This window comes from Lontra canadensis, unplaced genomic scaffold (assembly GCF_010015895.1).
Source record: "Lontra canadensis isolate GAN:19392208 unplaced genomic scaffold, GSC_riverotter_1.0 scaffold19, whole genome shotgun sequence".
Classification (NCBI taxonomy): Eukaryota; Metazoa; Chordata; class Mammalia; order Carnivora; family Mustelidae; genus Lontra; species Lontra canadensis.
The window spans coordinates 5604992-5629723 of NW_022631013.1; the positions used below are offsets into that span (position 1 = coordinate 5604992).

Genomic DNA, 24732 nt, shown 5'->3' on the forward strand with positions numbered 1-24732 from the left:
AGATCTTGGTGAATACTCGGGATTACAGTAGTTGAAACAGATGGAATAACTTTAAATCTTCTAATGTCTGGCTCTTTCAAGCTTGCCAAGTCAGTTGAGCTGACTTATGCTTAAGGTTTTTGATTTAACCCACTGAGCTACCCAGGCGCCCCAACTTCAGGTTTTAAATTAACCATCTGTAAAATGGGTATAACTAGAAAACAGAGTCTTCTGTTGTGTAAGCCTCTAGAAGTCCTTCAGCGAAAGAAAGAACACAAGCAAACAAAAACTATTTTACTTGAGGGACAGCCGCTCCTTGGTCTTTTCAAGGAAATAATTTCATTATATGGTGTAGGTTGCAATTAATTTAGAAGTCAAGGAAATATTCAGCATTAGAAACACTGTATATAACACTTATCATAGACATGTTGATTTACTCATATGGCAAATATTCCCACCAAAAGAAAACTTTAAATTTGCTGTGTTTTAAAAGGGAAACATCTCGTGGTGCCTGCGTGGCACAGTTAAACAACCAACTCTTGATTTCAGCTCAGGTCACGATCTCAGGGTTATGAGATCAAACCCCGAGGCTCTGCACTTGGTGTGGCGTCTGCTTGAGATTCTCTCTCTCCTTCTTCCTCTGCCCCTCCCTGCTGCTCTCTCTCTCCCTCTAAACTAAACTAAATAAATAAAATCTTAAAAAAAAAGTGAGACATCTCTTTGCAAACAATTATATCCATTTAATATAAGCAAGAATTGGGATTCAGATAATCATATAGCAACATTTTCACTTTGGATGACTTTTTTTTTTTAACTGAGCAAATGAACTGCAGAAATGTAGTAAGTGATACTTCAAACAATAATGAGGTATCATTTTTCTTGCATTATACAGCATCACTTATAGACAGGTTCAGTGTTAATTATAATTTCATGTTAATGTTTTCAAAAAGATGAGTTGGAAGAATGGGGAACTCTCATGGGGCAAGGATTCTACAAATTTTGTGCAAGAGTTTTCATTCACAGTTCCCAGAACCTAGTAGGGAGTTGATTCATAGGAGCAATATCAATTAAATAAATTAAATAAACACATTAAGAAATTCAAAAAAGTCTATTTGCATTCCCTGGACACAAAAGGGTAACTTAATTAAAGTCTTTAAAATTTATAGGTATTTTTATTAATGTTTTAAAATCTCAACTAATTTCATAAAAAGAATGGATTCAAAGTAATACATTTCTCTCCTCATCTAGACTATTAAAATAAACTCTCAAAACCATTTTCCTGTTTTTGCTTGGAAAACAGGGTAGTAGTCACTGAAACAAGAAAAGTTACCAAGCTCTTACTTTGGGCCAGGCACTATTTTAATTGATTTGCATTAAGTAATTCATTTAATCCCTTTACCAACCCTATGAGGAAGGTATGATTATCTGTAAAAACTGAGGGTCATGAAGTTACTTCTCCAGGGTCACAACCAGGAATTGGATTCGAATCCAGAAGACCTGCTCCGGGGTTCACCTTAGCCACTAGGCAGTATTTCCTGTCATGCATAAGGGTGCCTTGTTTGTAGCAGACTCTAACTCATTATTTTTCAACTCATCAGTCATAATGGAAAGAATGGCTCACCAGGTACTGTGCCCCAAATGCAAGAAATTTTTGACGGATTTCAGGATGACAGCCTGTGGCAAGGAAGCTCAGAATTCCAAGGTGCGCTTTGCCGTTCTTACTCTAATGGGGAGAGAGATTCAGGGAGGAGTTGGGCCTGTAATTCCAGGAGCAGGTATGTAGGCCAAATGAAGAAAGTGTAACCACGCTGTGCTTCAGTCTCCTCATGTATAGAATGGGGAAGCTGCTGATGAAGGTGGTGGCAGTACCCAAGCTAGAGCGCTGATGTGAAGACCATGCATCTCATAGTCTTTACTATTCACTGTACTAGCTACTACTGCATCACAGTAAATGCTCAGGAGGTTTTAGCTACTATTGTCATTACTACAGCTCAGCTTCTTTGCCGACCCCCTTCTTAGCACATGACCGAGTGAGGTGAGGACATCTTTTTATTCATTCGAGAAAGGGGTTATTTGGGCTGATTTGCCTGTCTTATAATCCAGTCCAATTGCTGCAAAAGGGGAATCTATGTGAGTGTGTTCATTCTCATTAGCTGTTGTCAAGGCTTGCTAATTCCAGATTGTTCAGAGACACCAGGGAGAGTGAGGAGAATCACGGAATGCAAATTTTCATGTGCTAGATGCCCTTGAAGTCCGCAATTCTGTTGCCTATTTCCTCTACCTAACCCAAAACTCTGCTTCCAAAAGCATCAACTGCAAGGAGGACACATCCTACATGGCTCCTAGATGAGGAGGGCAAGTGAGCAAACGGCTCTCTGCCATGCAATGTCAAGGAGAACTGGGGAGCAAGATCCCCTGATTCCCAGGGTTCTGACAGCCCGTCACAGCTGTCTCATTCTTTCACCTCAACCCCCACAGGACATGCACAGCAAATAGACTTGGGGGATAAATTGTCCAAGGGATACTGTATTCCCTCCAAGGGATGCCTTTTCCCACATAGTAAAATTTCTGGATCAAATTAACATCAACCTTCTTAACTGCAAAATGCAAACAAGTAAAAGGAAAACAGTAATCCCAGAGTAACCTCCACCTCTCAGATATGTACACACCTGCCCTACCCCAGCTCTGCAATTACAAAAAATATATGGAATAATCTCTGTTCTAACTATATTCCCTGTATAATCAGAAATATATTTTTTAGCATGATGCCTTTTTCATCCTAGTCACTAGCATTTAGATGATAGGAGGCAAACAGATTTATGAGCATGACACAAAATTAACACTTAAAAGGCCAAAGAATGAGCAGTTGCTTTTTTCCTCAAAAAGAATCCACGGAGGAAAAAGGCCCAATGCATACATAGTGCGTATAGTTATAAAATGGAGACGCTGAGACACTGAGACTTTCCAGCACAAACTGACAGACTAATGCCCAACACTTTCACTTTGCCTACCTGCATGACTTTGCAGGCACACCTTCCTCTCAGAACCAATGCTCTGTATGGTGCTGACCTTCCAAAACTAGTCCACAAGCCCGGGTTCTCTCTAGGCACTGAGGCAGTGAGATGCAGGGCAAGTGTCTGATTGTAGAGGCCTAGGTCTAGGCCTGCTTCTATAGTTTCCTACTCATGTGAATTGAGGTTAATTATTTAATCTCTCCGAACTTAAATAAGATAATCTATCAAGCATATACACTAAAACTTTTCTCATAGGATTCTAGAAGATCAGAGATTCTAGTTGTAACCTATGATATGTTACCATATCATATGCACTTATAAAATGGTGGTCATTACTGTAAACACTGAGTAGTGCACACAACTTATTACTTGAACTGTACCTAGCTACTAAGTAGAACAATGGGGTTTAGTTGCTTTGTTTTTGTTTTAATGGGAAAAATTAAATTACAGAGCTCACTTTCAGATGTTAGAGCATAATTCCTTTAACCTGGCAGCCAGAGAAAGAATCTACCTTTTATTACAGCCCTAGACGTTGGTTTCAGTAGAGGTAGTTGGGGAAAAGAGGACTGGGTTGTACACCAAAGAATGGGTAACTCCAGCAAAGTAGAATCTTCCACAAGGCTGAATGCCCAACTTCCCCAGATTTCTAGGATATTTTATTTACTTATTTCCAAGTAAAACTGTTCTAGAACTCCTTTCTACATGACCTTCCATAAGACTTTTGAGGGCAATTCTCCTCCATATTCTGGATTCCCTCACATAATCTCACCCATGGACGCCATTTTCATGCTGCCGTGCTGTGTCTCTGACACAGGCCACAACCTCACTTCTTTCATTGATAAGTATGATCTGTAAACACAAGTCAGAATATACAGGGATAAGCTCGGCAGGGGGAAGGATACAGAATAGCACAAAACCAACTACATTTAAATATGAGACATTGTACTTTAAACTTCTCCTGTGGGCAATGTGCTGTGACAGTTTTTAACTTGTCCTATCCTATCCTATCCCATCCCACTCTATTCTACTCTGTTTTAAAAATGCTGGAGCTACTACCAACCTAATGGGTCATGACTCAGGGTTAATTACACCATTCAAGATCCCTTATATCTATTCAATCTAGAATGGTCAGGTCACATCTATAGGGCCTTGATTTTCAAACCAAAATAGCTATTTGCCTGTAAAAAGTCATATTATGCCATTCCTAGACTGTGAAACTAGATGGTCATTTAATTACTTAATAGATTTTTTTTCTTCCTGTTATAGATATTATTTCATTTATTTTTATAGCAACTTTATGAGTTAGACAGTTATTTATCAATTTCTGTATCTTTTAAAGATGAAGAAACTGAATCATAGACAAATTGAGTGATTTTTTTAAGGTCACACAGATAGTGACAGAGCTTGTTTTAGAAGCCAGACTCATTTCCATCTCTTTTCTATCTGCTTATCAAGAGTAGTACAATATTACCTAAGTCTGAATGTCCTGGATGAATAGTAATTACTAAAAAGATACAGATCCCTGGCTCCACTCTGATCTTATAAACTCAGAATCTCTAGAGTTGGACATGGGAATATGCAACTTTAGAAAGGTCCCACAGACAGCTGGTATAGACCAAACTAAATGGATCATTCCCCTGAGACAGGGGTAGGGGGAGGAGGGAGATAAGGGGAAGGGAGGGGGTGTTGAAAGGCAGAAAGAGGGAAAGGGGAAGGGAGAGGTGGAAGGGAAGGGGAAGGAAGGGAAACAAAGGGAAGAGGAGGGAAGGGGAGAGGTATGTAAGAGAGAAATGTTAATACCATAATTCCTGGAGGCTTTAGTAAGGGTTATACTGTTTTGTTTCAAAAGGATTTGAGAGAATATAGAAGTCATATGCAAATGAACATTGTACAATTATAGGTAAAGCAAGAACAAAGATTGAGTAACAGAAGAACTAAGCCGGCAAGAAAAGTCACTCAGCTTTGCACTAGACTCTTAATTCTTCTAGCAACGAAAATCAATTAAAATAGTGTTTTGAAAACTTTTAAAATCTGACAGTATTAATTTGGTTCTAATTCTCCCAGCATCTGAGCAAAAGAAGAGATGTCTGTTGCATTTTTATTTTCTAAGTCAGAACTCAAGGGAACTGCTTATACATACAAAGTGTAGAGAATGTCTACAAGTTCAGAAACCACTTTCATATCTCTTCCCCAACCAAACATGATCCTATAACTGTAATAACAACAGCAATTGAGTATCTACTGCACATCAAGCATGATAAACAGGTCTTCCTATTTAATATTCATGAACTCTTAGGATGCATCCCCATCTTATGGGCAAGAAAATTCAAGGCTGGTGATCTTGTCCAAACATTGAATACACAGCAAATGGCAAACCAGGCTTCAAAACTAGATCGTTCATCTCCAGAGCCTACGCCCAGCTGACTTTCAAGTAAATGAGTAATGAAATAACCATGACATACAACAACAGTCCTATTGGGAAGGAGAACTAAAGCAAGGATGAGAAAATGGAGAGAAGGAATAGTACGTGAGAAAACCAGAAACCTGGATGAATCAGCAGCTGTTTACCAGACAACGGACAGCCCCTCTGCTGGGATATAATTCCCTCTGAGCCAATCCAGGCCGTATCTTATCTTTGGCTCCCGGTAACAAGCCTTTAGGGAATAGTCATGCTAACTGACAGAGGCTTGGATTTCTTTAAAAATATGAAAAAACTCAGTACCACCAGCTATAAAAGGGACTTTGTCATTATTGGAACTTTGATAGGCTCACAAATGAATCATCCCCACCAATCTATCCATTCGCTAGCATTAACTAGCTAGACAAACTAGTTGGACATCTTCACCTGAAAGAAAATCCTTTATTTTAGACAAACTGTACATTAAAAAAAGAAAACCCTACTACTGTCTTCATGATAAATTTCTGAGACTTCTGTTCTACGTTCATTAGGTGTCTTTGAGGTTGACAGTTATGTTTGTGTGGATTTGAGCAGACTGACACATTTAAATACTTGTTGTGTGATAATTAGCATGTTATTTAACTATATGAGGCCATTTTTTTTTCTTTTATATGGATTGAAGGCTAGGGAGTTTCATACCCTTATAAGCTCAGCCTCCTTTCTCACAAATAAATTGGACTCCTGCATTTGTCTCACAAGCCTAAGACCTGAAAGATCTTATGCTATGCTGTTTGAGATTTTTGGTGTAAACCAGTAAGCCCTTCTGCAGCTATTAATACCTTAAATACAAAAGCAATCTTATCTACAATGTTTTATACTATATAGACTAGTATTTTTGTTAACTTTGATTTATTCACATTAGACAAATACTTGCAATAATATATTCTCTGTGAAGCACTTAGCACACAATACTTAGCACTTGGTAAGGCTAGAAATGGTTCTCTCCCTTCTTCCTTTCCAAACCTAGACCCTTCTCTATTGCATAACCTAGGTCTGTCTCTCTGCTCTGTGCTTCTCTTCTAGCCCATTTTCATACTGTCTTCCCCACATTGCCTTTATCTCCAAAGAGAAGACGGCTGCCTTTTTGGCAAAGAAAGCTCAAAAGAGAAAATAATCTTTGTAATTATATTTGATAGGTACAAAAATGTGAAGCATTTTCTGTATTTGCTCTTTAGATAAAAATGGCTATGATCCCTGGTAGTCACATGAGTCACCAGAAGAAAAAACACCCAATTCATTTCTATCTTAAAATGGTGGTGATTCTAAGCTCCGTGAGAGACCGGAATACAAAGTGAGCTGTAAAATGCGGACTCCCTCTGAAGATGACTCCTTGAGATGCTTTACATGATTAGATGTTAGGATCTATTCTGTGAAAGCGAAGGATGGTCTTCTGTAAGTGTCCGACTAGAAATAATTCTTCATTGTCTTTTGTGAGAGTCTGGTTTTGTTTCAGATGCTTTCTCTGTGTTCCAAGTACCATCCGAGGCTGCTTGCTTGCTTTTTTCTGTGTTGTTTTCAGTAAGATGAGCACCACAGTCAGAATGGCACCATGCGGCTGAAGCTGACACCAAGCACTTTTGGTGGGCCTCAGAAAACAGCCTCACTTTGTTCTGTGTTTAATGCCTAGGATGTAGACTCTGCCGGGGCACCTGCCATTTTATACAACTCTCTAATCTTCCTCTTTATTAGCTGTCTGGCAACATTATCACACTGGCTGCTCGGTTTAAATCTCGTTCACTCTTGTAATATAAAAAGACAAGAGAATGTCCCTGAAGATAGAAACTTAGTCTCTTGTACTGTAGACAGTTATTTTTTTTTTCAATGTAATTTTCCTTGAAACAAAAATTCTTTTATACTTCCACAGGAAAAGAGAGTATGTCTTTGCCTTCTAAGTAAATATTTTGCATTACAATTGTCCAGATGTGCAAGATGCCTACTGAAGCTTTCTCTGTTTAATGACTAATCCTTTAGATCAGTTGTTTAAAAAGGCTCACACTACAGTATATATTCTCATTCATTTACTTATTTATTTTATTCATTCAGACAACATTGGTTCCTGCTATGAATCACACATGATGCTAGGTACCAGGAATACCAAAAAGAATAATGTGCTTTTGAGAAAACAAGTAGGGAAGATAAACTCATAAAGACATCAGTGAGGGGCGCCTGGGTGGCTCAGTGGGTTAAGCCTCTGCCTTCGGCTCAGGTCATGATCCCAGGGACCTGGGATCGAGCCCCGCATCGGGCTCTCTGCTCAGCAGGGATCCTGCTTCCTCCTCTCTCTCTCTGCCTGCCTCTCTGCCTACTTGTGATCTCTCTCTGTCAAATAAATAAATAAAATATTTAAAAAAAAAAGACATCAGTGAAAACACAACACAGTAGATGCTATGATACAAGTAATAGCCAAATGTCCTGGAAATACAGGGATTTCTGTCTAGGCATGAATAGGGAGTATAAGAAGATAGCACAGAGGAGGAAGAGATATTTGAATCCACTGACAGTGTGTGCAGAGAGGAATTAAGACAGAAGGACATTCTTAGGAGAGAAGACCTGAAGAGTTTAGTTTGGCTGGAACAAAGGGAGTTTGGTAGGGAAGACCAGAACCAGAACATGGATATGTCACTTGGATTAGAATGTGACAAGTTAACTGGAACTAATTAACTGTAATTAATTGCCCAGGTATTGGGTGGCCAACTGAAATATGGCTAAAAGCTAAGAGTTGGATCTGGGCTGCAGAGACAGTCACAGTAATACATAAATAGTCATTACCAGAAAGCAAATCTACAACACCCTATGACAGAAGATCCTGAGGCCATACTTCTGTCCTAAAAAGGAGCTCCAAAAGACCTGGGTAAAAGGTGATCACAGAGGTAGGAGGTGGGGAGAAAAAGGGGAGTTGTCAGGGCCTAGGAGAAAGCCAAGCTGGGGAAGGGAGGGAGTAAAGGAGGCCATAGGAAGTTTCTCCACGTACTTGGGGGTTTAGAGTAAAGATTAAGAACAAGAGCTAGGGGGTATAAAGCTCCACCTGCCATGAGTCGTTTTTGCTTTTCCCCCTCCTCTTCTTTCTATAGGAGCTATACCTAGTTTGAGGCTAGTCCAGAGACCTAGGAGGCAGAGAAAGAGGAGGAAAAGGAAAGGTGTCTCCAGGTGGAGGATATATACATGTCTGTCTGTGTGCCTGAGAAAGCACGTGGTCCATAGTAAAATGCAAGTCCTGAATCAGACTTTTCCCATTAGAGCTGTGCTGCTTTCAAATGAGGTGCTGGAACTTTGCCCTTACTGTTTATGGGGTCTCTGATCTTTTCACAATGTTAAATCTGGGGTCAAATTTGGTTCCAGTTGTTGTAATTCTTTACATTTTTCTTACTGCTTAAAGCAGTGAAAACCTGTTGTTTTCTCTTGTAATCTCTGCAGCTACCCCACCCACTACAGCCTGCTTCCCCTGTGGTCTTTGCATTTCTGGAGTAGAACCGGGCATAGCATCATTCAGTTTATTAGGAAGAAGAACCTGAAACATAAACTGGTTGACCTCTCAGTGCTAGTGTTTCCTCTGTATTTAACCCCTGTTATATGATGGTCAGGCTATGTTTGAAAAACTACCGTAGGGGCACCTGGATAGCTCAGTTGGTTGAGCAGCAGACTCTTGGTTTTGACCCAGGTCACAATCTCAGGATTGTAAGATGAAGCCATGAGCCAGGGTCTGTGCTCAGTGGGGAGTCTGCTGAAGATTTTCTCTCTCCTTCTCCCTCTGCCCCCCCACCCCCCATCTTGTTCTCTCTCACTTTCTCAAATAAATGAACAAATCCTCAAAAAAGAAAAGACTGCTGTGGAGGAACTCACAAGTTAACTGTGCTCCAGGACAGCCATATTTTACAATAATGGTCCTCCTCCTTACATTGAGCTGGATATGTTTCGCTTGGAACCATATTATATTATTATTGCTTGGAACCATATTATCGCTTGGAACCATAGGCTTGATCAGATCTCTCTTCCACATCGGATTCCTTTTGATATTTGAAAACAGCAAACACATTTCTCAGCCTCTTTGGAGGGAAATAAAATGAACACTGGAGGACTCACTCATCAGATATTAAACTGGGATCATTCACCTGAATTAATTTCTTTATGAGGAGAATTAAAATGAAGCCCAGTATTTAAGCAAACAAATCAGAAAAAAACAACAATAAAAGAGGAAATTAGGGGCACTTGGGTGGCTCAGTCGTTAAGCATCTGCTTTGGGCTCAGGTCATGATCCCAGGGTCCTGGGATTGAGCCCCACATTGGACTCCCTGCTTGGTGGGAAGACTGCTTCTCCCTCTCCTACTCCCCCTGCTTGTGTTCCCTCTCTCTCTGTCTCTCTCTGTCAAATAAATAGTAAAATCTTAGGAAAAAAAAAAAAAGGAGGAGGAAATGATTTCCCCAAGTAAGTGGCAAGGCCAGGTTTAAAAGCTAGAATAAATTACAAATTATGTTTAAAAATACATTTAGAGGCACCTGGGTGGCTCAGTTGGTGACCCCAGCATCCTGGGATCCAGCCGCCGGTCACTCTGAGCTCCCTACTCAGTGGAGAACCTGCTTTCCCTCTTGCTCTCCCTCTGTCCCTCCCTCTGCTCATGCTCTCTCTCTCTCCCTTTCTCAAGTAGATGGATAGATAGATAGATATATAGACTCTTTAAAAATACATTTAAATTTGCCTTTTAGTTTTATCAAGGTAATATAGCTTCATAGTTTACAAAACCACGTAATGCTATACTATAATAACATACTAATAATAATTACCTGCCTCATCACCTCATTCAATTAGAAGTGAGTCCATTGCTGGTTTCACTATGCATGCTGTCTCTGCCTAACAGCACTATTTCACTCATCCCCACCTTTACTGTTGGGCATGTGCACATACATACATGTACTGTGCATGCATTATGCATTCACACACAGAATATATATAGCTAGGACAAGATCTGCCAACATTCGAATACGCTTAGCATTTCTGCAGTCTGCTAATTCTGAATGAACGTCTTTTTGAGTAATTAGGCTTATTTATGTGGTATGTTAAGTTACTTGGAAAGCTCTGTCAAGCCAGTAATGATAAGCCTTAGGTTGCCTTAGCTTAATTTCTCTCATTGAAAACCTGGAGTATATGTCAAGATAAAATCAGAAAAGTACGAGGGACAGAGGGACAGAAGAAAGGTTTTAGATGAAAGACTAGGTGAAACTACAGTACAAAATGTTGGGGGGAAAAGGAGAGTGAGAAATGAGAAACAAAAACTGCAAGAACTCGTGCTAAGGGGAATTTTAATGGTTTGACAGGTGATAAGATTCGGATCACTGCATTGTAAAAGCACGGATCAATGAAGGGAATTATGAAAATGGTTGCTGAGATTTATAAATCTGATCACTCTCAGTCATCTTTGAAAGAGCCGAATGAACACTGGAATTTCCCTTTAACTAATAACCATCATCGAATCTGCATTTCTTTGAATGACACTCATACAGAATTGGGGCAAAATAGGTAATCTACAGCCTTCTGCACTTGTGGGGCTCAAATCTAAACACAACACTCCCAAGGTGAAAATATTAAACATCCCTGACAGGGAAATAAGAGCTACATCCTATTTTCAAATACACAGGAAGGACAAAAGGAAATTAGATTCAGAATCTGTAATAAAAAGGAAATTAGTTTTTTTTACTTGTAGCCTTTCATTGGTATTAAAAAAAAAATTGAGTCCATTCTTAATACTTTGCTTCTAGACCCTCCATGCTATTTGCTAAGGAGATAAATATACATTCATATTTTCAGTTGGTCCTCTCTTTCCTCTCTAGTACTTCTGATGGTTTAGGTTGCAAATCATTAAACCCAAGTTATCCCAGCTAAATGAAATGTTTAAATGATACTTTTTGATCGCCCCCCCCACTCATATTCTAATATATATACATAATATATATATACACACACATACACACACACAAGTACATACACATACATTCTAATACATATATATGTGTATACACACACACACACATACACACACATATTATGGCAATGAGTTGATTTTGATCTATTTATTAATTCTCCATTCCTGTAGCAGAGCTGGCAAAAACAGAACAAAAGAAAATTCACCCAAAACCCTACAATATTGTTTGTTCTCTGGTCCCCTTCAAGGAATATGATTTTTCCCTTCCTGGGTCTTCTACAAATGGCAGTGGAATTCAGTGAGCTGGAAGACAGGTAGGGGTTCAGTGTTCTTGACAAGGTTTAGAATAAAAATAAACTGCATATTTATTTAGGACCTTACGAATATGGTAAAAATACAAAGAAATAGTAGCCATAAGCTCTACCCTTATGGAATTCATGATATAGTCAGAGAAGTAAGATGACTTGAGAAGTGCCTAACAGTAGAAGAGATAAATAACAATTTTAGTCAACAGGATGGTATCAAATGCAGTGTTTCAGAAATAGATTCCACCCCAAACAGAAGACCTTTCTATATTCTTTACCAAGAAGTCTGGGATGGTAAGGAAGGAATTAAGTGATGTGATTATAGTCTCTATTTTGTCACTAGTGAGCTAAAGGATTTAAAACAGTTGCTTAACCTTTGTGGGCCTGAATTTCATTATCTGAAGAAAAAAAAAGACTAAAATGAATAATAGTTCAAGTATTTTAGACCTAAAAATCTATAACTGTGACTCCTTTTCACAACAGTGACATGGGTATACCTATAGGGGCTAAATCAAGCCATCAAAAAAGCCTACACACAGGGTATATAAGTGACAGTGTCCTTGGGATATTTTAGGGATAGATTGGATGTCACAGTAGGTCCAAAAGTGGGGCCCTTCAATCAAATATTTAAGTATTTCCTGGAGGTGATTCTGAAAATCATCAATATTTTTTTTCTATTTATTTCTCCTTAACAACTATCCGTCCACAAGATTGGAGGTCATTAAGTTTTATCATTTATCCGTGGAATCCAGTGTAGGGAGCATAATTTCATTTCAGCCAGTAATGTTTCAAACCCTAACATATGAGAACCGTTGTACAGAGCTACACTCTCCCTTCATCCAAGTGTGTTTATGTATAAATTCAGTTTTGAATCTTGCTAGCTCAGAGGCCAGATTAAGAATTTTTAGTAGGGGCACCTGGGTGGCTCAGTGGGTTAAAACCTCTGCCTTTGGCTCGGGTCATGATCCCAGGGTCCTGGGATTGAGCCCTGCATTGAGGCCCGCATCGAGCCCCGCATTGGGCTCTCTGTTCAGCAGGGAGCCTGCTTCCCTTCCTCTCTTCCTGCCTACTTGTGATCTCTGTCAAATAAATAAATAAAATATTAAAAAAAATTTAGTACTACCCAGCATTGCTTGGGGCAATTTCTATGAGACTAAATTGGAAATGTCATTTTCTCCAATGGATCAGAAAGGGGCCTTTCCCTAAAGAAAGTCCAAGTTTAACATGTTTACATGCTTGCCAGAACATGTGTCAGAATGAATTCAGGGGCTTGTCTGTGAAGTTGGCAAATTCCTCCCCCTTATGGCATCAGTCTAGTGGACTTTGGAATCTGTTGCCTCTTCCAGGGAGACTGAACACGGTGGGACCTTTTCTCTCAGATCTCTTGCTTTGGGGCTCACCAGGAGCTCCAGAACCAAGAGGCTGCAGTTAGATGAAGCTTGTATACTAGTGACCTGGTGTGAGGTCACTGGCTGTCTAATTGAGGGAAGGCTGACCTTCCTCATCTACCTTGATACATACGGACAATACATACAGACAACACTACAGAGCTCTCCAGGAGGAGGGGGCTCTAGTTCCATCCCTTCTATCGCTCTTCCACTGTGACTTCAGATTTCTTAACACTTTTACTACTGTGGAAGAATGATTTCCAACTTTTCCTCAATATTTTCTCTCTCCCACCAATGTGCAGCCTCTCGTCTGTCCGTCAGTCCTCACAGCATCATGAATGAAGGGACTCTCTGCACACAAAGGCACAGACTACACTAGTTTCTGGATGAGTAAGATTTAAAAGTTGGCACCAAACCTCTTCTTAGAAGTATTGACTCCTTTCTTGCTACTATAATTTCTCTTCTCCCCACAGCAACCACTTCAAATTTCTTATTTCCCTCACTTTGATGACATTTATCAAAATCTTGTATTTGGGAAAAAAGTAGATGCAGTTGGTTACAACAAGACGTCACCGTTTGATGGGCAATCCCAGGTTATTCATATTTTCACATGGAACAAAATTGACCATATAATGAATACATCTCTGATGGTGAAACATGAAAGATCAAGTCCATGAGAGAAGTTTAATTCACAGAAGTAAAGATGCTGCCTGCCTCTATAATAACATTTTACGATAACAGTCATGAAACAAATAACGGCGATTATCATTTACTGCATTCTTACAATATGCCAATGTGATATGTAAATACATCATCTCATTTATTCCCCAACAACCTTATGAGGTAAGCAATCCTTTTTTCTCTCATTTTGCAACTAGGGAAATCAAGTATTAGACTTGCTAATAAGTTCACCCAAAACACAAATAGTAGATGAGTAAACAGGATTCAGACTCAGGCAATCTGATTCTAGAGCCCAATTTCTCAACCACTACTCACTGTCTCCCAGTAAGTATTATAATTAAACAGATTGATGGCGGAGATAATTTAGACTATTTTAATTTAGGTTAGTTAAATTAAATTATATCAGCAGACAGACACTAGAGTCCCTTCCCAATTATCACAGTTAAGTTTATGAAAGCACCCCTGATAGCGGAATTTTCTATTGAGGACCTCAGGACCTTATTTTTAAAAAAACGAGTTATGGGAAATCAAAGATAGTAAAGGAATAATTGAGAAGGCCTTTTTAAAGTAAGTATTCTGAAAATTTAAAAAAGTTTTAAAAAGTAAAATAAGTATACTAATTGTTCATTAAAATGAAACAATAAAATAGCCCTCCAAGTTAAAACAATATTTACCCATCTTCGTATAAGGATTATTATACTATCAAATTTCCATTCTTTAACACTTGCTCAGCAGAAAATTTTCAGTCTCTGCTTCTCATGAAGTTTGCTTCAATCCACCACTGCTGTTTTACAAAGAGCCATTCATGTGCACCTGGACTACTTTGTTCATTTCTGAATTTCTAGTGTAACACACCTGTTCTTGGTCAGAGAGTCTTCAGATCACTAACAAGGTAAAAGAACTATTACACTAGATTTTGAGGAAGGATAGCTGGTATTATGGACTACTGCATATAGATACACTTCTAAACTATACGATGATAATCTACATATACTAATATATATCACAAAACTGAAGGACATTACACAATGCATCACTATGTAAAGAGAAGACTTCCTTATTATCACACCAATGATTTCCTTTTTTGCCCCAATTATTTGGGGACTGAGCAATAGTATGGAAATACTGCTCTTTTATCAAATATAGCAAGCTAAACTGAAGACCTATGATAAGAGGTGAAGGTTTATTGCCAGAAACAGTGACAAGGGTTGGAAGCTGTGAAATTGAGAATATGGTAACGGTGAACCCAAGTATAGATATTGGAAAATCGGATGGCAGGACTTATGTACAATATGTAAGTAATAAGTATTCAGTGAAAAAAATGTAATGGTAATATAATGATAAAGGATTCTTGGTAAATGGATAAATGGATGGATGAGGTAGAAAAATATTCAATATTTCCAACTTTATAATTTTAACAAAGATTTAATCAGGGATAATATTTGATTGATATATTGCATTCTGTTACAATCTCTGTTATACTTTTCCATCTATAAGTACGAAAAATAAAGACATAATGTCCTCTAATCACTATCTGTGAGATGCTAAGGACTTATTTTGCTCTGCTTCTTTCACACTGTTTCATATTAACAAGACATCTTAAAACATCATGAAAAGTACCAACCTTGAAAGCTGCATTTTGTTTTTCTCATCTCACCTAAAAAAATAAAAAGACAAGAAAAAAAGAGGAAATTTAAGTGAAAGCCAATTAAGGCAAAAAGAGCATTAAAAAAAAAAACAAAACTTTACCCATTTTCCCTTGACAAAGGAGACACATTTAATTGTGAAGAGAGAAATACTCGGATAAAATTTTTTCTCCCCCCAATACTTTCTTTTTAAAAATATTTTGTGCTTTTTGTACTTCATGATAGTTAGCTTTTTAAAATTTTGGGAGGCAAAGCAATTATCAATGACAATGAGAAAAAGTACAGAGGGGATGTTTAACAAAAATGATAAAACTAAATTGTATATAAGAAAACATATAGGCAGCAATTAATCAACCCATGGAAATGTGCCATCATGATAAGAGTTTTTGATAAATTCAGACAAGAGTATTTTAAGAGGCTATTATAATTTACTCTCAGGTTTCTGTATTTCTCTTCTTGAATGCTGATTAGAACATAGGCTTTTGCTTCTTTTCCCTCTTTGCTCCCCCAATAATCTGTTCTCCCTTATGGACCAAGTGATTATTGTGTTGTTTATAATAACTGTTCTACATTCCTTATGGAAATTGTAATTATGATGCTGAATATTCAAACTGCAAGCCACTTTTCTCAGGGAAATTGTAATTATGATAATGCAGTATTTACCCAACCAATGTTTTCTAGTCATTGTTCTCTTTGAGGAATGAGGAGGTGAGAGAAAAAGCACTGAAATAAAACATCCTGTTGGGATCTCAGATACGTATTCTGGAAAAGCATAATAATAATCATAACAATAGCTGATAATTGCTATAGGGCAGGTGTGGTATAATCAGGCTGACATATATAGGACATACATGTATATTACATGCAGGCATATGTGAATTACATACATTTCTCAATTAACCTTCATACCAAGCTCATGAGGTAAGTCATATTACTATTCCAATTTTATAAGGCTCAGGTATGTTGAGCAATTTACCTAACATCACACAGCTAGTAAATAGTAGAGTAAGGTTTAAACCCATATCTTTAAGACTTGTAAGTCTATGTATGTTGAAAGCCTCTGTTTCATTCACTGGTGTCAGTGCATATTGGTAAACTGATTCACCGACAGTCTCCTTTTTCCAAAACCAGAGTTTCTCAATTTCTGTGAAGTATAGTTGGCTTCTTGGCAGACAGATACTGGCTATAACCCTTACTCCTAAAAAGTAGAATTTCTACTTTACCCCAAGAATGGAATAAACCTCTGTGCAGAGTGAAATTCAATGCCATCTTTTTGAAGGGCCATTTGGAATTATTCATTAAAATTAAAATTTTTTCATGCCCTCTGACCCAGCGGTTATATTTCTAGAATTTATGCTAGAAGTATAAAAGTATTCATCACAGTGTTGCTTTAAATAATGAAAACAGGGACGCCTGGGTGGCTCAGTTGGTTAAGCTACTACCTTTGGCTCAGGTCATGATCCTAGAGTCCTGGAATCGAGTCCCACATTGGGCTCCCTGCCCAACGGGGAATTTGCTTCTCCCTCTGGCCCTCCCCCCTCTTGTGCTCTCTCTTAGTCTTTCTCAGATAAATAAAATCTTTAAAAATAAATAAATAGATAAACAAATAAATAAGTAATGAAAATCTATAGAAGAAGCCCGAATGTCCACTCTGTGGTTCAAAAAGATATTAAAGTTATTAAAAAGCAGGGTTACACAGTATGTGTCCTGGAAAAATGCCCATAAAACACTGTTAAGTTAAAACAGCAAGTTGTGAAACAGCATATACGATTTTACCATTGTTAAATGTATACATTTGTTTATGTATATGTAATATCTGATTTTGCACAGAAGAAAATCTGGGGACTAGATACCAAATACTTAAAGTAGTTGTCTTTTAGTAATAAGTTGAAGAGGGAACTTCTTCCCTACCATGATTAATAAATTCTCAGTGCTTGAAATGTTTATAGCGAACATGCATTTTTTTGATAAGCAGAAAACAAATTCTTAAAAATATAAAAAGACAGAATTAAGGACACCCCAAAATAAACACAGAATTATATTTCTTTCAAAAAGAAGACCAACAAAACAAAGTAAAATCCAATGTCAATCACTGAAAAATCTCAGTAAGTGAGCCCTCAGGGAGGATGAGAACTGGGTCTCTCCTGACTCATCTGCCTGCCTTACTTCTACTTTGCCAGATCTCTACAACCAGGCCCCAAGCAAGGATGGAGACTCACAAGAAATCAGTAGTGACTGTTTAGGATTTTTTCAATATTAATAAGCAGTGACCAAGCACCTACCACATATAAGTACTTTACAGACATGTTTTTAAATCCCATAATTGCAAGGCAAGTATTTTTACTTTTAGTTTTATAAATGAGGAAAATCATGATCACTGAAATTATTTATTTATCCAAATATTCCAAGTTGGCCTGTGTTCTCTCTCTCTCTTTCTTTTTTTAACTTGGCAAATTGACCAGCCTTGATCAAAGAAGAAACTAAGGTTAAAAAGAAGCTCAGAAACGAAATCAAAACAGGGAATAGAAGGCAAGAACAAAAATATATAGTGATTTTTTTTTTTAGCAGACTACATTCTAGTCACTGACTTACCACCTTATGGAGCTTGAAGATTTCTAAGATCTGTTCTTAATTCTTTTCTAAGCTTTAATCTATCTCTGATACCCTGCCAGGGTGTTCCCTTCCCCTCTCACATTCCTTTTTTAAGCCTTGGAATATACCCTCTTGTTCTTTCAGTGGAACCCCTTTATTTCATAAAGGCCACACAATGTTTATTTCTGTTCTCCGACACGTAGAAAGGTTGACAAAGTGTCCAACCTGATAACAACAGGGGTCAATGCCAAGCCTCAATGTCAGCACTAGTCCTCAGGGAGAGCAACCATGCACTTGATGGAAATCTGATTATGACCCTGAACCTCTTCTACCTAAGACAGAGCAATGATTCATTTTTATGAAAACTGAAGAAATTCCCAATATAGGTTTGCTTATTTGTCTGTAGGGTCTTGTTCAGCACTATGATCTGAGTGTTTGATACATAAGTACACGATACCACATAATTATTACCTCAGAGCAGTAGAAATTCTTTGGACTTCAGCAGTGGACACATAATTAGGCAATCTACTCATCTTGAAACATACTGCATGAACCAGAAGTCACTGGCCTGATGGTCTGATGGAATGCACTTTTTTTTTTTAATAAGCTTTGCCAATTTTGTGTTTATTTATTTTTTATTTTTTTAAGATTTTATTTATTCATTTGACAGACAGAGATCACAAGTAGGCAGAGAGAGGCAGGCAGAGAGAGAGGGGAGGAAGCAAAGCAGGCTCCCCACGGAGCAGAGAGCCCGATGTGGGGCTCGATCCCAGGACACTGGGATCATGACCTGAGCCGAAGGCAGAGGCTTTAACCCACTGAGCCACCCAGGCGCCCCTGGAATGCACTTTTGACATGACAGTTGAAACACCAGTTTGAAGATGATATCTTGCAGTCATGGGGTGTCATTGAAAGGATCTGATAAATATTCCAAATCAAGAACTTTCTTTGGTACTGCATTCCCCAACAGACAGAATGAATACATGGGTCTAGGAAGGGGAGGAAGTAGAAGCGGTTAAACTTAGCATCACTCCCAGTAGCCTAACTGGAGAATTTGTTCTTTCTGTTTCCACAAATTTGGGTTCTGAGGATCCAGAGATTTTGATTTTCATTGAGAGGATGTTTCTATGAGGGGACAAAGTAGGAGTCTCAAACTTTAAAAGGTATTTTGTATCCAATCACTTTGGACATCCTATGCCAGCTGACTGGCAACAGGAAGTCACCATACTGGCAGGGCAACTGACTGATCATCAGGAAGAAGTAGAGCTACTGTCCTACCACAAGGGCAGGGAAGAATTTCTGATATCCAAGTGGTTCAGAGAACATTTCCTAGTATTTTCCTGCCTGTTTTTATAGTAAATGGACAAGTACAGCAACCATGACCTAAGAAGGGAATGGTGAGGAGAGGTTCAGCCCCCTCAGTAATAGTCTGAGCGAGCCACAAGGTAAACCACATATATCAATATCTCAGTAGAGGAGCTGGCAGAGGAAGAAAGAATTCTAGAAGAGTAGTAGAAAAGACAATAGGAAGACAGTAAGTATTAGTACTGTTATGGCCTTGAGACTAGATGCACCAGCAGGGGCTATGGTCCCCACTACTCTTCCTTTTGAAAGTTTTCTGAAAAAAGGTGACCTACTAAGGAATCCTGGAGAGGCTGCTCCCAGATGGCATAAACTTATTATTGGAAGCAAGAAGATCCAAATGTCACAAGAAGTAGACACAGTAGATGGTGGAGGTCATCACCCACATTCCTCTTCAGGACAAGGGAGTCATTTCCATAGCTGTCTCAAGTGTTGGCTTTTGATGGCTCAGAGCTGACTCCCTCTCTGGAGATTTTTCTCCTTCTACCAAAGGGCACTGACTCATCCAAATTATTGCTTCTCCCACAGGCAGCTCACATCCAACGACTCATCACTAAAGGAGTACAAAGCCCAAGCCCCCTTTTTTCTATCTTGGACAGCTTCAACAATATTGATCCAAGTACACTCCCCAACAACCTTCCTTCATAAAAAACTTCCAGCTCAGAATCTTTCCCTCTCAGGAAAATTGACTTAAAGCAAGATTACAAAACTCAGAAGACATGGCACTGAACATTGAACACAGATACAACTGCCTGTAAAGCCCATACTGTATATATAATGTCTTCCTGTTTCCCACAGAGAACAGCTTAGAGGCTGATAGACCTTAGCATCTAACTTTTGATTTCCACTCAGGTCACGACTAGGTTTGTGAGATCAAACCCCAGGTCAGGTTCCACACTCCACAAAATGTTGGCTTGGGATTCTTTCTCTCCCTCTCCATCTGTCCCTCCCCCTGCTCATGTTCTCTCTTTCAAATAAATAAGTAAATATTTTTTAAAAGCTTAATTTAATTTTCAACATATATTTGTTTAGGCAGGAAACACAACCAGTGATGCTATGTTTAAGTGTTACACAGTATCTATAATTTGCTTCCATTAGAATATTAAACTAATGTATTTATATCTCTTGAAATCCAGACTGAGATAAATTAATAAACACACATACACATACATACTTTTATTCTGTTAAAATATATATGTACATACATATGCATGTATGTGTGTGTATATCTAGGTTGTAAAACATATCTCAAGACTAATTCCCAGGTTAATTTGGCCCAAATCCCTAGTTTTGCTAGATTATTTTCAAAGAACAATATGATACTTTTAACCATACCATTTTTCTAGGAAAAAATTCCATACTTCTCTGTTTCAGAAAACGTAAAAGATTAGTTATGGAACAAGGAGTTACATTTTTACCATAAATGTAAGGATTTTATCAGGCATGAAATGTAGTCAGAACGATTTACGGTCCAGTAAAATATTACTTCAGGCAGCCTTTATAATCAGAATACAGAAGTTACCTAATTCTATGCAGTTTTGAGAGAATGCTGTTAGGATTTTACAACCAGTGAATAGTGCAATTAAGTGGTCACCACATCTCTCTAATCTCTTTTCTGGAAATCATTGTACCTCTTTGCTCTATTCCCAAAGAAATTTCACATCACCAATTCCTCTTTCTCGCTTACCAGCTCTTAATACTGGATCTAATCACTATGCCCTTCTGTCTAAAGAATATGGCATCACTGACATGAATTTACGCATGTCATCTGGTCATTATACTTCACTAAGGGCTCCTCATGATAAATAAACCCAAGGGGTTAGATTCTATTCCTCTGACAGAAAACTGAGACAAGAAAATTGCAAGAAACATATTTAACCTGGCCACAGGGAGGGAGAAAATAGTTGCTACATGTAGAAGAAGCCTTTCTAGCTTTCATTTTATCTTACTTGTCCTCAGTTGGTAAATAAAAGATACTATATTATTTTGTTGAGGGCTGGCTTTTGAGAAACTCTGAAACATCAAAGGGATGTGAAAAGTTTCAACTTGGGATAACTGGCATACTCCCACAGAAGTTGCATTATATATCCCATGAGGAGATGTGGGTCAATAAAGCAAAGCAAGGAACACAGGAAACATTTTAAATGAAGCATGAAGCTAATGAATTGGTGGGTTTTTTTTTTTTGTTGTTGTTTTGTTTTTTTACTAAGAAGTAGCAGGTTTTGTACAGTATACTCCATTCAGTGAGCTTTAAGTTAAAGACATCCAGGGTGCCTGGGTGGTTGAGTCAGTTAAGCTGCTGCCTTCAGCTCAGGTCATGATCTCAGGGTCCTGGGATGCAGTCCTTCATCCACCTCCCTGTTCAGTGGGGAGTCTGCTTGTCTCTCTGCCCCTCCCCAATTCATACGCTCTTTCTCTTCTCTCAAATAAACAAAAAATTTAAAAAAAAAGACGTCCAGACTTCCAGAAACACCCTGACTAGACTATTGTTCACCTAATGATCGGTAATTCTGTAGAACTGTACAGTCAGGCATTCTAAATTCGTTCTGAGGTCATTCATTATTCTTAAGCAAATTCATTAATATGTTAACCTGTAAACTTCAGAAAGACAGCAACATGGACTTACAACTGTTCATTAATCATTATAACTGGGGTTATAGAAGACACAAAGATGCTCACTACTTACTCACAAGGAGCTTGCCTTGACTTAGAATGCCAGTCCATCTGGTATCCTCTTAGACCTGCATCAGTAAAAGGCTCCTCAGTGCCTAGTGAGCAATATGTTTGGTTCAGAGAAGAGAGTCAGTTTTGCCCATGACATCCAGAACTAGTCTAGCTGAGTGACTGTCAGTACAGAAAGTGACATGTTACGCTACATTTAACATCACAGTAGTACATACGAAAACGCAGACCAACAAACAGATAAAGACTTACAGAGAAAGGCATGGCGTTGAGTTTGTAAGCCCAGGGTCTCTCCAGAACAGAGCCTATCGGTGGAAAACTGATGTTGTTAAGAATTTAATTTTGATACAGTTTTTCCAAGAATACCTAAAATTATTTAAATTTTAAATTAAGAGCGAGAGGTTGGGGGAAGTGTCTTTATCTGTAGGGTGAATTATACAAGAACTGGTGGCAGGCTGGAGCCAAAGGCATGGTTTGGAGAGAAGGAGGCAGTTTGTAAGAACTGTTGAGGTGGCACCTGCAGGAGAGTGAACACAGATTTGTTTGATATTTGACAGAGATGGCAAAGAGAGTCCAAGTCAACCAATGTGAAATCACACCTTCCTACCACTCTGGAGAAGCATTATGGTTAAAAAAAGCACTGAGCAAGGAATCAGGAGGCCAGCATTTAGTCGTTCTCTATCCCCAAATAGTTTTCTGTTTCAGGGCAACATTTTTCCTTAACCTGTGGGACAAGTTAAGTCCCAAGAGGTAAGCTAAGCATAGGAAAGGTATACAGCTTGACTTTGTCTAAGTAAGAGATAGCTAGTAGGGTATATCCAAGCCAGCATCCCTGAAGGGGAACCAAAAGGCATATTCAGAAATGTGAAACCTAAGTGGAAAGACAAAGGAGAAGGAATAGAATCAAAATATGCACCAGAACCAAAGGTCAGGGAACATACGGAAAACTGGATTAATCCCACGATAGCATATGTTTGGATATATGAGGTAGATCCCAGAGATCATACGGCACAGCAAGAAATGTGGATTTATTTTGACTGTTCAGGAATCACACGGTGTATTTGTGGTCTGATGTCAAGGCGGACTGTAAGTACTGTGCAAAAGGCATGTCTCTCTCTCTTCCATGTGGTAAATGGCACATGGTAAGTCCTCAACACATAACTTAGAATGAGTGAATGAATGCACATGCGACTAGAGGAGATAAAAGGGACAGAACTAAATGGGACAAATACAGCAAATAACTAAGTGATGAATTAAAGGTAATACGATGCATTTGATGAATATGGTTGGTCAAAAAAGCACTGGCCAAGGGATCAGGGAGCCAGGGTGTCATTATAGGTGCCTTATAATTTTTAAACTAGTCCTTAATATCATTTAGTCTTTTAAAATAAAATAAAGTAATACAATGAAAGATACGAGATTTTTGCTTGTTTCACCTCCTCCCAAAAAAACCCACTACTTGACACAGAATGAGTTAGACAACAATATAGGAAAAAAAGTATGACTTCTTTTTAATGTTTCATTTATTTGAGAGAGAGAGGGAAAGAGAGAGGAGGAGCAGAGGGAAAGGGGGAGAATTTCAAGCATGCTCCCCACTGAGAAGGGAGCCCAATACAGGGCTTGATCCCATGACCCAAGCTGAAATCAAGACTCAGACATTTAACCGACGGAGCCACCCAGGTGACCCTAGAAGTATGACTGTGAATCAGTAGGAAATGTGATGTGTTTCCCACACATTTTAATGCTGTCTTAAGCTTTATTATTACACCTGCAGTATATAAAGGAAGGTAGGAAATGAACCTGCTTTTCTGTTCAGTTGTCACATCAACAGAGAGCATTGCTTTGTTTTGGAAACCAGATTTTATAAGATGCACAAACAAATGGAACATAATCTGGGAGAAAGGCTAAGTTAGTGAAGAAATTCAAAATACTATAAGGAATGGCTGAAGAAACTGAACACGATCAGAGGAAACCCTCAAATTCTTTTGGAACATCTGAATAAGTCATAACATTTTAGCTAGAGAGATTTCCAGTAACATGATGAAGAACGCTAAAAACTGTCTCAAGATGGCTTTTATTGCCTTAAGACAGGGGCTGGCAAACTACAGGCTGCCAAAACCAGTCTTATTCTTTATATATTGTTGATGTCTGCTCTCTTGATATAGTAACAGAGATGAACAGATTAGACAGAAACCATACAGCCTACAAATATATTTACTATGTGACCATTTACAGAAAAAGTTAGATGGCCAATGCCTTGAGAGATAGACAACCATTCCTTCATTTATTAATTCATTTAGGAAACATGTTTCAAGCATATACAATGACTCTAAAATGTACAAGACACGGATAAGATATAGATAAGACACAGTAGGTACCTTAGTCTAGGTACATACTTGTCACCAGACATAAATAAACTACATGACCATTAACAGGACATTTTAGGGAGGAGAAAATAATGAAATAAATTATTAGACTCAATGACTACAAAGCTTTCTTTCAAATGCAAAATTCTTTAAAAGGGGCAGTTTCATGGAGGAAAAAGCCTTGAAAACATTGGTAAATGGAAACAGAGAAGTAGGAAGTGGGGTTCCTTTAGGTACGGAGAAGAGTGAGTGCTCAGAGGATAAAACCAGTCAATTTGGATAAGCATACAGAGTAGGAGTGTAGAAACACAGAGGAGGTATGTCTGGAAAGACCAGAAGAACCA

The 24732-nt window shown here is 38.4% G+C and overlaps 1 protein-coding gene across 2 annotated transcripts in view; it reads right to left on the reverse strand.

The window, feature by feature from the left end:
- Positions 1-24732, reverse strand: part of LINGO2 (leucine rich repeat and Ig domain containing 2) — a 688323-nt gene that overhangs the window by 369151 nt on the left and 294440 nt on the right. The window contains exon 3 of one of the 2 annotated variants that reach the window (XM_032860336.1): positions 15365-15397. The exons of the other annotated variant lie outside the window; for it this stretch is intronic. The gene's annotated coding sequence lies outside the window, so the exon portion shown is untranslated. The remainder of the gene's footprint in view (positions 1-15364; positions 15398-24732) is intronic. 2 annotated transcript variants of the gene reach the window in all.